Here is a 13035-nt window from a genome sequence, read left to right as displayed (position 1 = left end):
TAAACTTCGATCGAAACATCTGAACTCAAACGTATTTGTCTTATTTGTTTGGAAAATTAATACCACACGGACACTTTTGTCCTGATGAAATATACCGTTACACGAAACTCGACTTGTAACAAATTATCTGGTCTTGCAATTAACCAAATCGTATTTAATAATATCTAAAATATTACTCGTTTTCTATATTTTTATCCTTTGTGAGACTTATATTGTTTCCATTAAAAGGACAAATAAAAAGTTAAACAGAAGTAAGAGGATAAATACGGCAAAGTATCGTCAAATAAAATTTGAAAGTAAAATGCAATAAAATGCGAATATATACGTGCCGTGCACCCTAATACCATCGACATTCCGTGCTTTGATATTTTTTTATATCGTTCATATTTTATCAGATAATCTCGCGCAATTTATTCGGAAAAATATTTCTCTGTCACGATATTCATCAATCCGTAAATAAAACAAACGCACCGTTATGCGTCGCGCCGTTTGCTCCGTAAATAAACAAAAATCTTTTATTTTCCGCAAAATCTGCCAAAACGTTTTGCATCTTTATAAAAACAAAAATCCAGTTGCCACAACCATGAAGCAAGAGCAACAAAACCGTTTCATTCATCATTCCCTAGCACGTCACATTGTGTTATACACCAGCAGCTCTCCTACATACCTACCACTATACTTTTCTAAAAATCGAATGTAAACGAACATGATCGAGCCAACATTCGTGCAACACAACGGGAACAACAACGATCGAATTCATCCCAGTCGCTAGTCCGCTAGCGTTTTCCACATACCATCGTCCCAAGTCCCATAAAATAGCCAAATTCATAGAGAAAATAGAACCTGACGCTACAACAGCGTGATATTCCGAGGCTTTGAACGGACCACAGCGCTCTTTGTATACTCTTTATACACTTACAGGTGGCGTCCAGATACTATGTTACCGATTGACCGATTTCCCGTGGCGTTAAACACCTGCGTGTGCATACATGTGGAAGCATGGTAACGTGTCGCGTGTCGACACGAGGACAACTAGCCGATACGCAGCGTCCCTGATACTGGTGATGGCGATGCCGGTGGCGGAGCCGGTACTAGTGGTGGTGGAAGGCAACATGCCAAACTGTCAGACAGCTAGCGATGTGCAGCTCGGCTACACGTGTTCACAGGCCCAACTGTAAGCATCCGTATGCCAATACGACGCGGCTCCGACTCACCCTTCGCCCTTTCACCGCCCAAACGCTTTATACTACGGCTATTTGATAACCCTTTAACGTCACTGTGACCTACTATGCTGCGTTTGCATGCACGCACAGTAGTTCCGGCCACCCACCGCCCGGTCTTAATCACTTTCAATCTCGCTTCTTCGTTTCGTCGTCGGTAGTAGGCAGTGCGAGGCACCGAGACGATTCCGTGGTTACTTTGGTTTATAGTGACGGATAGTTGCCTTGAAATGGCCTATTTCATTGGAGTTGTGTTTCTCAGCGTGAAATATTCTGTTTATACGAAATTCTTGAATATACGTTTCATAGAATTATGATGGATATTATTTTTCAAATACTACTGCCATTTGTCGCAGATACTTTACAGATAAAATTTTCTGTCATTATGTGTACGATCTCCGTCAAGTTTTGGAAACTAAATGGAAATTTTGTTTGCTATTTTTATCGAAACGTAACAAAATATAACATTAGAAATGTACCATTTTTCTTAAAATTCTTCTGTTTATCGAAGATCATTTCTTTCATGGTACACATTATAGATTTTTATATTGACTAAATTCAGATTGTCAAAATCTCGACTGACGCATCAATACGATTTTCAATCGGTCGCGCTGTAAGAACCGTAAAAACGTGGAAGCTTTACAATCCTATAAGTAACGTTCAATTACCGATCCCGGGACATCGGAAGCCACTAAAAGAAGTCTAAAGCAAAAAGCACAAACGAGAGGACGAGGAACAAAAACGAATCGTAAAACGACGGGAAGGATTGAAAAAGATGTAAACAGCGTGAAACCGCGACACTCTCGAGAAACTATGGAAATTCGAAGGTCGTAAGGAGTCAGCAACAGCGAAAGGTAAGTAAGGTTGAAACGTGGCGAAACGCGAGAGCTACTCGATATCGGTAGGGGCGGACATAGTTATTGCTATGCATATGGTACGTCGAACAATAAAACGGAATAGCAGCGGCGCAATAGGTTCGGTAGGTTGGGACGGGATTTTAGAGTCAGTTTTAATCGGACTATCGAGACTGTGGGTCGTGGAACGTGGCGGGGCGAATTGTACCGAGCCAAGCACCATTCTTTCTCTTTCCTCGTTTTCCCGTTCTTCTCGCCCGTTCGCGAATTTCTAAGCGACGTACTTTACAATTTCCCTTTTAGTCCCGTTTCTGTATCCCTTCGTCTGATGCATCGACCAACCGATAGAGGGTTCATCGATGAGGGAGAAACACAAGTTCCGATCCGGTCAGACGACTTGTGTGCATCTCTCTGAACGTGCACAGCTGGGCTAGGTGTCGTTCGGTCTCGCGTGGATAGGTAAGAAAGAAGGAGCAAAAGAGAGATTTAAAAGCGAGGCTAAAGGGAGCAGGAGGGTAGCGGATACTGGGTTAGCACCGGATTGTATCTACTCGAGCACGAAACGGTTTACATTTACTAAAAGTTTCCAATTGCATGGAGCACACCGGATATCCACTCTACTTTCCTCCTTCGGAGATGTCATTTTACTGGCGGCGATGGCCGGAGAGATGCAAGCGACGACTACGGAGCCTTTCCTCTATCCCTTCTTCTCTCTCTCTCTCTATCTCTCTCTTTTAGCGGCGAACGGCTTCAAAGTCGTAGCGGGGAATCGTTTCGCAAATCCTTGGAGGAGGCGTATCGGGCCTTTTCGTACACCGGCACCTCGATTTTACTTCGTGCACAACGCCACCAGCCGACTTTGTCTCTCTTTCTGGCTCTCGTTATCTATAATGGGTTTTCGCCGTTCCTTAGCGAACTACAGAAATCCCGTCTACCGTGTAAACCCGTTTGTCCTTCGGTATTATGGTCTTACAATTATGCAGCGGATTTCACAACACTGTGTCCATGCTGTCCGTTACCGTTCTTTTCTTTGCTCGGAGCGACATTACGCTTCGATAGAAAGAAGGTCTATCATTGCCACTTAGGCGTTATTTATATATTAGGTTGAAGTATTGATTAAGATTCTTAAAGAAAAAAAAAAGACTTGCGGTTGTAAGTGGTACGGATTTTAGCGAGTTCGAGGTCTGCAATGACTAAACTTGATGTTATTTGATATACTGTGGCGAAGCTTGTGAAAAGTGAAAACTCTTCTTCTTACATTATTGCATTTAATGAATATTCTGCCACGATTTTTGTGAACGCATCGCTGAATTGAGATAACATCTCGTGATCACCCTGTTATGTGTCAAAGAAGGTACCGACGATTTCACACAAACTATTCTTATATTCTATAATTTTTCGGCGAGGAAGATCTTCTAGATTTCCATTAAAATATCAAGGAATTATCTTGAATAACGTACGAACTTCTTCCACATTGATCACGGTTTAATTAAACATTCCGATTTTGCTTCGTTATCGTATGTTAATATATTGTACCATGATATACGTTAATATATTTCATATTTTAACTCGAAATTACCATTTCACGTTGCTTTGACAAACTTTGTCTAACGATCCGCGTAACCGGATATCTCTCCGCGGCCTTGCCAGAATCGCTTTAAAATTACATTGGTACATTCACGGCCAATGTAAACTCCCAGTTCAACGTTATTCCAGCGAGCGAATAAATGCAAAACGGTTTCCCAACCGTGGAGGGCCAGATTTCCTCGGAGAAATAATCGTTGACGAAGGTCGACGACGACGACGACACCCATGGATTGGATCGAGGGTCGGCCAGTGGAAACGGAACGCTAGGGTCCGGGAAAAGCCAGGCGAAAAAGGAAGGACGGTAGCAGGCGAGACGTTCGGCGTAGGAGAGAGACGGGGCTGGTTACAAAGTTGCGAATTAAAAATACAAAGAAGAACGAGATAGGCGGCGAACGGGGGTTGAAAAAGGTGGTGGAGGTTGGTCGAGGAAGGGTAAATTTGAGACAAAGGGTGGCACGGGAACAATGCCTTGTAATCTCGAGCCCTTAGAATAGCCCTGGCCCTGCGTTGCTCCGTTCAGCTCAAGCACGCCTTTCCCCCTGCGACCTACAGCGTATCGAAAGCACTGATTTTTGACCGCCTAATACAGGGCCAAGCGGTTAGTTTTCAATCGACGATCTGTTAAAATTATCCGAGTACAATGACAAGGTTGAACGAATTAACTTTTGCAAGATCCCGCGAGAAGAAGTTCCGTTTTCGTGAACGATAACCGTGCAAAAAGTAACGAGAAGATAACGGATGTAGAGCTGTCGGGAGGATGATACGATGGCGAAGGGGAATGGACGATGGCAGAGCTTCGGCTCGTAAAAACACGAGAAGATCTCGTGGTTGTGATCGTTCTTCCATCCTGGAAGAAATGTATGAAAAGCTGGCGAGAAAATAAGAAGCTCGCGCGGAATTAATGTCGCGTTTTATGATCGACCGAGTGAAAACGATACGATGAAGCGAGCCACTCGAAGCCCATTGAATATGAACGACGCGGAATATTCTGGGCTCGGTGAAAATATTTAGTGGACCTGAAAGGTACGGTAATGTGAGTTAAGATAACGATTATTCATTGAAACGAGTTTCAATTAGTTGTTTCCTTTGATGTAAAATATTCTAATGCACGATATGTTTAATTGGTTATAAACATGTTTAAATACAGCATGTTTGTATCTATAAAAAGATGTGAAAGCTTCTATTCCAGATTCCATCTCATTAAATTAATCGAATTCCGGTATCATATCATCATGCTTAAATTTAGTTCCACGAATTATTTTCATCCTCAAGTCACAAAAAATATATCGTAAATCCGCTTGTAAAGATTCGAGGCACGGTATATCACAAAGTTCGCACAATTCGTAGAAACGTGTTAATTGCGGGGATTTTTCTCTTAGCGTGTGCAACAGATATTAGAACAGTTGGCAGCAGCTTCCTATTCACTCAGGCGATGTGGAATAGCGTTTCAAAAGTTCTTCGCGGCAACTTCCGCGGATAGGTACCTAGAAGACGGAAGCGAGTTAATAAAAGAAGAAGAATAACAGGATAATTTACATTGTCAAATTTTCATTGTGCGCCCTCTTGTCTGAATTATCCGGCCGTCTTTCTTCGCTTCGCTCAACTACTCCTTGCCGAGTCGCTACCCTTTCCCTAACCGAATCCTCGTCCCGCCGCGCCATGTTACATCCCCTTGGCAGTCTATCCACAAAGAAAAACTTTTGCGGATTACCATCTCGTCGTGGTTCTTGTTAATATTTATTAGATGCCCAGCGTTGGAAGGCAATGAGGATCGGCAGGATTGCCTCGTGTTAGGGGCAACGTAAAACTTTCGCACTCCAACTCGCCGCATTTTCGATGAAAGTGATTACGGTAGAAAATAAAAAAAAGAAAAAAAGGAAAAGGAAAGGAGAGAAAAAAAGAAGAAGGAGAAACTACATCAGTGTTTCGCGTTGCAACGATCTATGAATATCCAGCTATTTAAGCTCGCCGGTAGACGAACCTTTTCAAAAATTCATTTCAACGAGCTAAATTAATCTCATAAAGTCGTTCCTTCTTTTTTTTTTCTTTCGTTTCTTTCTTTTAGTTTGTACTTCCATTTCCAGCGCCTCTGAATGTTAATTACGTGAGTATTCTGGGGGTTATAACTACAATACGATAATTTATAACCCGCGGATAATCAAGAGAAATGATTTAACGGCTGTTGTGTTAATTAGATTTCTTGATAAACGCAACCTAAGGTTAATTAGTGGAAAGTTATCGTATGATTATTTCGACGAGAAAGGACTCAGGGGTTTAAGGGCGAGTATGAGAACTATGAACCATGAGTTTATACTGGTGGTTGCTATTTATGTCAGTTATCGCGTATACATTTTTGTGCAGTGTTTTTGAATTAATTGATATCACGGCGCGCATTCTTCTGCATGTTTTTTAATCGAACCGCGTACGGTTGTTCTGCTGCTTCGACAATCGTACGTTAATAAGTATTTTATGCATATCGCGCAACAATTGCATAAAATGATTGAATAAAATGTTACGCTTCAAATTACAACCTTTATTAAGCTCCATGTATATTCATAAACATCGTTGTGGTATTCATATGTATATTATTTTTTATATTGTGCGTGCGTGTTAGATCATTTGCCTTTAATGATGCGGCTATTACACGTCTGACATCTATTTCTTGTATTCTGTAAAGTGCACATTTTTTAAAATGTAACGCGTAGCATACCTTTCGTTTACAACAATTAACAATACTTTCAACCTTACATCGCATTCCTTACAAACCTTCCGTACAAACTGTACCTAATCGTACATTCGTCATTGTATACGTATTGTCATTCTCTCCTATTCTATTATTCTATTCTAATCTAATATTACTTCCCGACCAACAATAAATAAAAAATGAAAAAACAGAACGCTATAATAATATTTGCCGATTATCGTTTTGAAAGATTGAGATAAACCTTTGAGATAATGGCGACTCCTTCCCCAGCAACAACACTCGCAGCAAACTGTATGTAAATTTCTCGCAACATACTATTTCCCCTCCCGTGCAAACACGCCAATTCACGTCCCTAAGACTTCGAACTTCTTAACGTTCTAATCACACGGCTGGTAATTGCCGTGTCCCGGCATTGCACGCGCCAGGCACCATTCAAACGGCAGGCATTAGAACGTGGCTGTCGAGTATCACCGTAGAGAAGGGTGGCGCGTAGATGAGCGCTTCGTCGGCGCCGATCTACCGCAATCCTATTCTGGTATAGCACAGCGGGATGTCCACGGTGGTCGTCGCCTCGGTTTGCATTTCACAGCAGATATACGGTTATCTTGTACACGTCCGTGACAAAGCCCGTACGTTTCGGTTAAGCGCTATCTCGACCCCTCGTCCTGCGCAACATCCCTCCCTCATCTGCCGCCGTATTAATTACGGTACTCATTAAGATATCCGGTAATTCGCGGCGAGGCCGAACGCGTCTCCAGCCACGACGCCGCTGAGTATCGGCAGTGGGTTGCGCATGACGAACGCACCTCCACGGTTTCATCGCCGAAATAGAGGATGTAGAAACCGGCTCCTCCGTTTGGCAAAAACGTGATTTTCGTTAATTAACTGATAGATCGTCGGCCTTGATAGGGCGCAATTCTACGTTCTGTGTTTCGTGACCGTAACACTCGTAACAGCGTTTGACGCCGATTTCGAGGCAAATGGAAAATCAAGAGCGGCGTACACCGCGGTGTATGAATGCCATGCGCGTAGCGAATTACTGCATGTGATCGTCTCTAGAATAATTAAATCTGATGCGAACGCCTGCGAGACTGTGTCACGTCGACAAGCCAGGTTGGACAAGCTAGAACGTTGGTGTGTCGTGGATAGCAAACGAAAGATACCGCTGTTGTTCGGAATTGTCGTTGAGAATCGCTAATTCTATAAGAAGATTCTGGAGTTCCAAGTATACTTTATATGAGTAATTTAAAAAATTTTTTTTTTTGGAACCTTAGTGCCGACGCTGGCTTGCATTCACAGCGTAAGAAATATTAGATTCATATACAAGCTATTTTTCAACAAAATAACGAGTTATTATTATACAGGGTGGTTGGTAACTGGTGGTACAAGCGGAAAGGGGGTGATTCTACGCGAAAAAAGAAGTCGAAAATGTAGAATAAAAATTTTTCGTTTGAGGCTTTGTTTTCGAGAAAATCGACTTTGAATTTTCCCTCGATACGTGTGCACTTTATCACGTCTCGTTATAACGGATCTCACTGTAGATCTTTGTCTCGATGGATATTATCGCAGTTTAAGTTTGTTTTCGCCGTAACGGAAGATTAAGAATACTTAATGAAATAATATGAAGTAATCATAAAGTTTATTATTGTATATAATGACGTATTTGGCTCGAATAATATTTTTTGGCCAATGATATCCTTTAATAATTCATTGAATGAAATTCTGTCATAATCGTCGTTCGTTGGGATCGTTGAAGTACTTCAGACGGATAAAATAAAACCATATTACACGCATTCCATCTTGTTCAGCGAAATACCAACTTCTCATTAATATAATTACAAGTTCTAAGGGCATAATTAAACCAGTAATACAGATAAAGTGATACAAATTATAAATTTTACATACATTTAGCTTCAGATAAAAGGAAAGTATTCGACAGTAGAACTGCTTGAAAAGTCAAATTTCCCATAACCATCGTCTCTTTCTTCTTTTATCAATTTAGAGCTGATTAAAAATTCTTCGATATTTGAGGCGTGAGATTCTTTATAAAGCAATAAATCTGAAGTATTAGGAAAGTGGGCAAATTATAAGCTGAGATGTTTCTACCTCTAATCAGTAGTTAATTTTGATAGGTGCTTGAAAATATCACGAAACCGCAAATTTCCATTGAATTTTTGCACATATAACCAGGTATTTTTTTCGAAATGTGTAACGTGCCTGGTCGATGATGAAGGAACGACACTAATAAGCAACTAACGGTCAATATGGCATACCGTGTTCACGGGGGGGATGATATAATCTCGACGATAACTAGTGACTCGCATGCGAGTCACGAAAGCGTCGCGAACTTGCGGAGCGACATGCCGTAAGGTCTGCGGGTATAAAGTGTCTGCTGTCGAGGTCTCGGTACCGACGAATACTTGTCACGATCGGTTGAATGCTCCAACTTTTAAATATAGCTATAAATAAGTTAAAATTATTCTTCAATGTGAATCGAATAATTTTTAAATAATAGAAGCAACGTACTCCAAAGGATGGCGAAATAGTGATAAATATCGAGGGATATATATACATCGCAAGTAGAATGTTTAAAATCAGAAACAAACATTGTGCAAGAAAGTACTTTGTATTTGAACATATATTGCGGTACAGAAAAGGGATTTGCTTTAAACTCAACATCATGTTCTTACTTGGCGTATACATTTATCATTTTATTTATCTCGCTTTATTTAACTCGTTGATCTAAATCCATACGAGCTAATATAGTTACTAATGATCCTTTTGCATGGGCACAACCTTAAAATAAATAATAAGCGAATAAACAAAACTACCAATTATTTTTAAACTACATACATTATTTCGTCAAACTAGGTCATCGCTTAAAAATTCAATTTGAACTTTCACTAAAGAAAATATTCTTTTAACGTAACAACTTCGTTATATTGCAGCAACACGTATACCGTGTAGAAGAATCACACAAGTATTAAATAATATATGATCTCTTAAGTGCTATCGATCACAACTTCCTATGACACTTGCATGAGTGACGGAATTGAAAACACGATAAGATGGAAGGATCCACGCGTATGAGACACATCTACGGTCTAGTCGTTGCGTTGACTCGAAATAATTGATTACTTCCGGGCGGAGCATTTTGGTAATGAAATCGGCGAACCTCGCTCGTTCGCGGCACGAAAGATGGGTGTGTTAACGAGGTTAGAAGGCCAGTTCCGGCCTGTAGTCGGAAGAGAGAAGAACCAGCAACCCCTATCCTCACCAGTTCAAAACCATGGAAAACCATGTTATAACTTCATTGCCCTTTTCGTCGGACCTATTAAACTCAGAAATCTTGCATATTGTTCTTCTTGTTACGCGTCATTCTCCTTTCCTCAAGTTTGGTGCATAATTACTACATTTTATAATCGTTATTTCAAGGGTAGAAAACAGATTATTGCAAATAAATTATTAGTTGATTAGTATCAAATACGTGTTCTACTTGAATATGTGTACTTTCTTCCTGAAAAGATGTAGAGGTATTTTGCCATTCAATCTTTGCATTTCTTTTGATTTTGAGAAAGTTAGAAATTTATTCGTACACACAAAAGTGTATCAGAGATAATAAATTTATTCGCTTGGTCGATTGATTATTGTTGTTGATTAAATGTAGTGAGTTAATGGCGTAACTTTCAACATGTTAAAAAATATCTTTTGAAACTTTCTACTGAATTTGTTATCATTACAATGCGACCTTCTTAATCAAATTTTGCATTTTCTGCTCGTGCAAACTTGAAGGTAACTTTAAAATATCACGTAATTATACCATTGAAAAATTATCAGGAAATAGGAAACATTAAAACATAATGAATTCTAAAAATGCTTGTGTATATATGTATTTAGAAAAAAAAATTAGAAAAATCAAATTTAGAAAAGAGATTTATTGTTATATTCCAGCTAGAGAAATATCAGAATTATCAGACTGAAAAAAGATAAAGCACAAAATAAGCAGATAGCGCTTATAAAAGTTGTTTAATACGATTCAACGTTTTGTATTTCATTCCTTTTTTTTTCGCGTTGTTAAATATTTTCCGCGTTCGTTGATTTTCTCTTGTTTCCTGAATAACATTTCGTATCGCCATCTTGCTGGGCCATTTTTGTCGCTGGCCGTACGAGTTCATTTTAGAATCCTTTACACCTCGCAAAACGGAGAGTGCTTAAATTCATAATAGCCGCAAAATGTGGTGCGAATTTGCGATGTGCTAAAGTTAATTCTTGTCGGTTTTAAAGGGGGATTACACGAGCTGACCACACTCGGACCTTCTTCCGGCCAGCGCGTTAACCCTTTTTCCTCTCTGCATGCTCTCGGCTAGATTCCGCATGTTTAAGACTTAATCTACACGACGCGGCCGTGAAATAACTTCAACTGAATCCCAATAAGCAATGCGTAATGTAGATTTTCACGTGGATGAAATGGTACTACCGGTTATAATAGGATTTCGGAATAAATGTTGTTCATTTCTAAGCTCTTGTTGCAAGAACTTAGAGGTTGCAATTTATCGAAATCAAATGATGTATTTTCCTTTACCAGCCAGGTACCCGTACAATATGGCGAATATTGGATGAAGAATGATTATTTATATTCGCAAACACGTTTCGCCACGAATATTGCTTCCATAATAAATTGTAACGTATTGCCTACGATATATATATTTCGGAAAAATTTTTCAAATTGAAAATAATACGTGCTGCAGGTTTAAATAAAAACGTCAGTCAAATACCGTACTCTATTTTTCTTTTAAATTGCTCACACAAATTTTTATAGGGACATGCTTTCGATATTTTCGTTATAAAATACGATTTGAGAGAATTTTTGATACATGTTAATATTTACCCTGCTCGATATTTTACATTCGAAATTGACTAACAACCGGCTACGTTTCCAAAAATTTATCAATCATAATAATAATCTTATCGAAATATTTCATAGCGTTTTCTTCTAAACCCTATCAAAGTCTGGTCTCGCCGTGTGATGGTTACTAGGATACGCGACACCCTCTCCACCCCGTTAGCATTTCCCGTTTTACTCTTCTCCAGACCCGTTCCTCCTCGTCATCCGCCACATCGTGCGCTGATGTATGATTTAATGCTGGTTTCGAGAGTAGACCGAGGAGAGCGTAGAGCGAGTAGACTGGCAACGACGGAGTAAAGGGGGCGGGTGGGAAGCACGGGGTGGTTGGGACGGTATAAGGGTTTGCACGGTGTAGTGTTGCAGTGAGCTCATTAATTTACTAGCAAGCGCCAAAGGGTGGCTTAACAAGGCGCTAGCTTCCATTTTATTAGATAAAATTGAAGACACGTTGCAGAATGTGCTTCTTGAACGTGAAAGGCTTACGGATGCCATCGAATTCAAAAATGTTTTTTCTCGGCGCATCTTGTGGCATAACCGTTGCCGTTTTGGCCACTTAACGGATAATCACCGATTAAAATATGATTAATCGCGTATTGCGTAAAACGTTGTTTGTCACGCATCAACCTGCTAGCTTGCTCGTTTCTTAGCTAAAAGATTTCCCTGCAACTAACAGATTAATAGAGAAGATTAATTTGAATTATATCAGTTTTAGCTGTTGGAAAGGATAAATGCGATATAAGGTATATAGGAACGGTATCTTAAAAATTATTCAGATACTGACAATATATACTCATCGAATAATTTATTAATTTAAATTTTCTAGAATCAGGAAAGCTTCTTATTCAGGATGGAAGATATATATATATATCATTGAAGAAATGATTCCATGGAAATTGTTTGAATTTGTTTGGTTATAGGAAATATTAGTATTCAAAATTTCAGGAGAATGTTAACTAATTACATTTACACCTACAGAAATTTCCTGTACATCTGTGTGGGTTGAATAACGCGGATTATTTCAATATACTTGTGGCTAACGTACATTTATAAATCACGATGAAAGCGAATAGTAAAATGTCATTTAAATTTTAATGACTTCACGATAACCAGTAAATTCGTACTTACTACCCTTATAATGTATTCAAAACGCAAATTTAATTCGATAGCTCAATAAATAACATGCTTATTATTTCAAGCATTACTTTCATCAACGTTGTAATTACATAAATCGATGTAGATTAAAAAGTCAAGCGGTCGTTAAATTATTAACAATATATAAAACGGGCATCTATATCGCGAGTACATGTACGTAGTTGCAGGGGTTACGGTCGCGAATTTTTGGACGTTTTGACAAAGGCGGGCAATCCATTTAAGGAAACATCTAGGTGTATTTCAGCTGGATATCTGCGGTCAGTGACGTCTCGTAAAATGGCGGGCAGGCTAAGAGTCGCGAGACTGGGAAAAACAAAAGGACGAAGAAAAATAATTAATGTGGGTGTCTCATGTGCGCTCGCCTGACTCTTCCCTTCGTTCTTCCCTTTCGTCCCTCTTTCTAGAAGAAGGGTGGGATGAGTACCAGATAAAAAGATAACGAGGCACCGCACCGGGAGGCTTCACAGGCCAGACGCGACAAAGGTGCCTAGTAACGTTACGTTTCAAGCTACGTTTCAGCTACCCGTGCATACATTGCCCAACTTGACTGTACAAACACGGTTTCAAAACACGCTTCCTTGGGAATGTAAACTTCTAGATAAAGAACATAAT

The 13035-nt window shown here is 39.7% G+C and overlaps 1 protein-coding gene and 1 long non-coding RNA gene across 7 annotated transcripts in view; one reads left to right on the top strand and one right to left on the bottom strand.

Moving 5' to 3' along the window:
• The window catches only part of LOC122571166, a 324551-nt gene extending 323249 nt beyond the window's left edge, over positions 1-1302 (top strand). Inside the window, exon 3 of the long non-coding RNA XR_006317980.1 lies at positions 922-1302. This is a non-coding gene — a long non-coding RNA (uncharacterized LOC122571166). The remainder of the gene's footprint in view (positions 1-921) is intronic.
• The window catches only part of LOC122571105 (nucleolysin TIAR), a 582639-nt gene that overhangs the window by 545558 nt on the left and 24046 nt on the right, over positions 1-13035 (bottom strand). The gene's annotated exons all lie outside the window — the stretch shown is intronic.

This window comes from Bombus pyrosoma, linkage group LG1, assembly GCF_014825855.1.
Source record: "Bombus pyrosoma isolate SC7728 linkage group LG1, ASM1482585v1, whole genome shotgun sequence".
Taxonomy (NCBI): domain Eukaryota; kingdom Metazoa; phylum Arthropoda; class Insecta; order Hymenoptera; family Apidae; genus Bombus; species Bombus pyrosoma.
The sequence above is the reverse complement of the archived record's forward strand: the minus strand, read 5'-3'. Positions and strand labels throughout refer to the sequence as shown.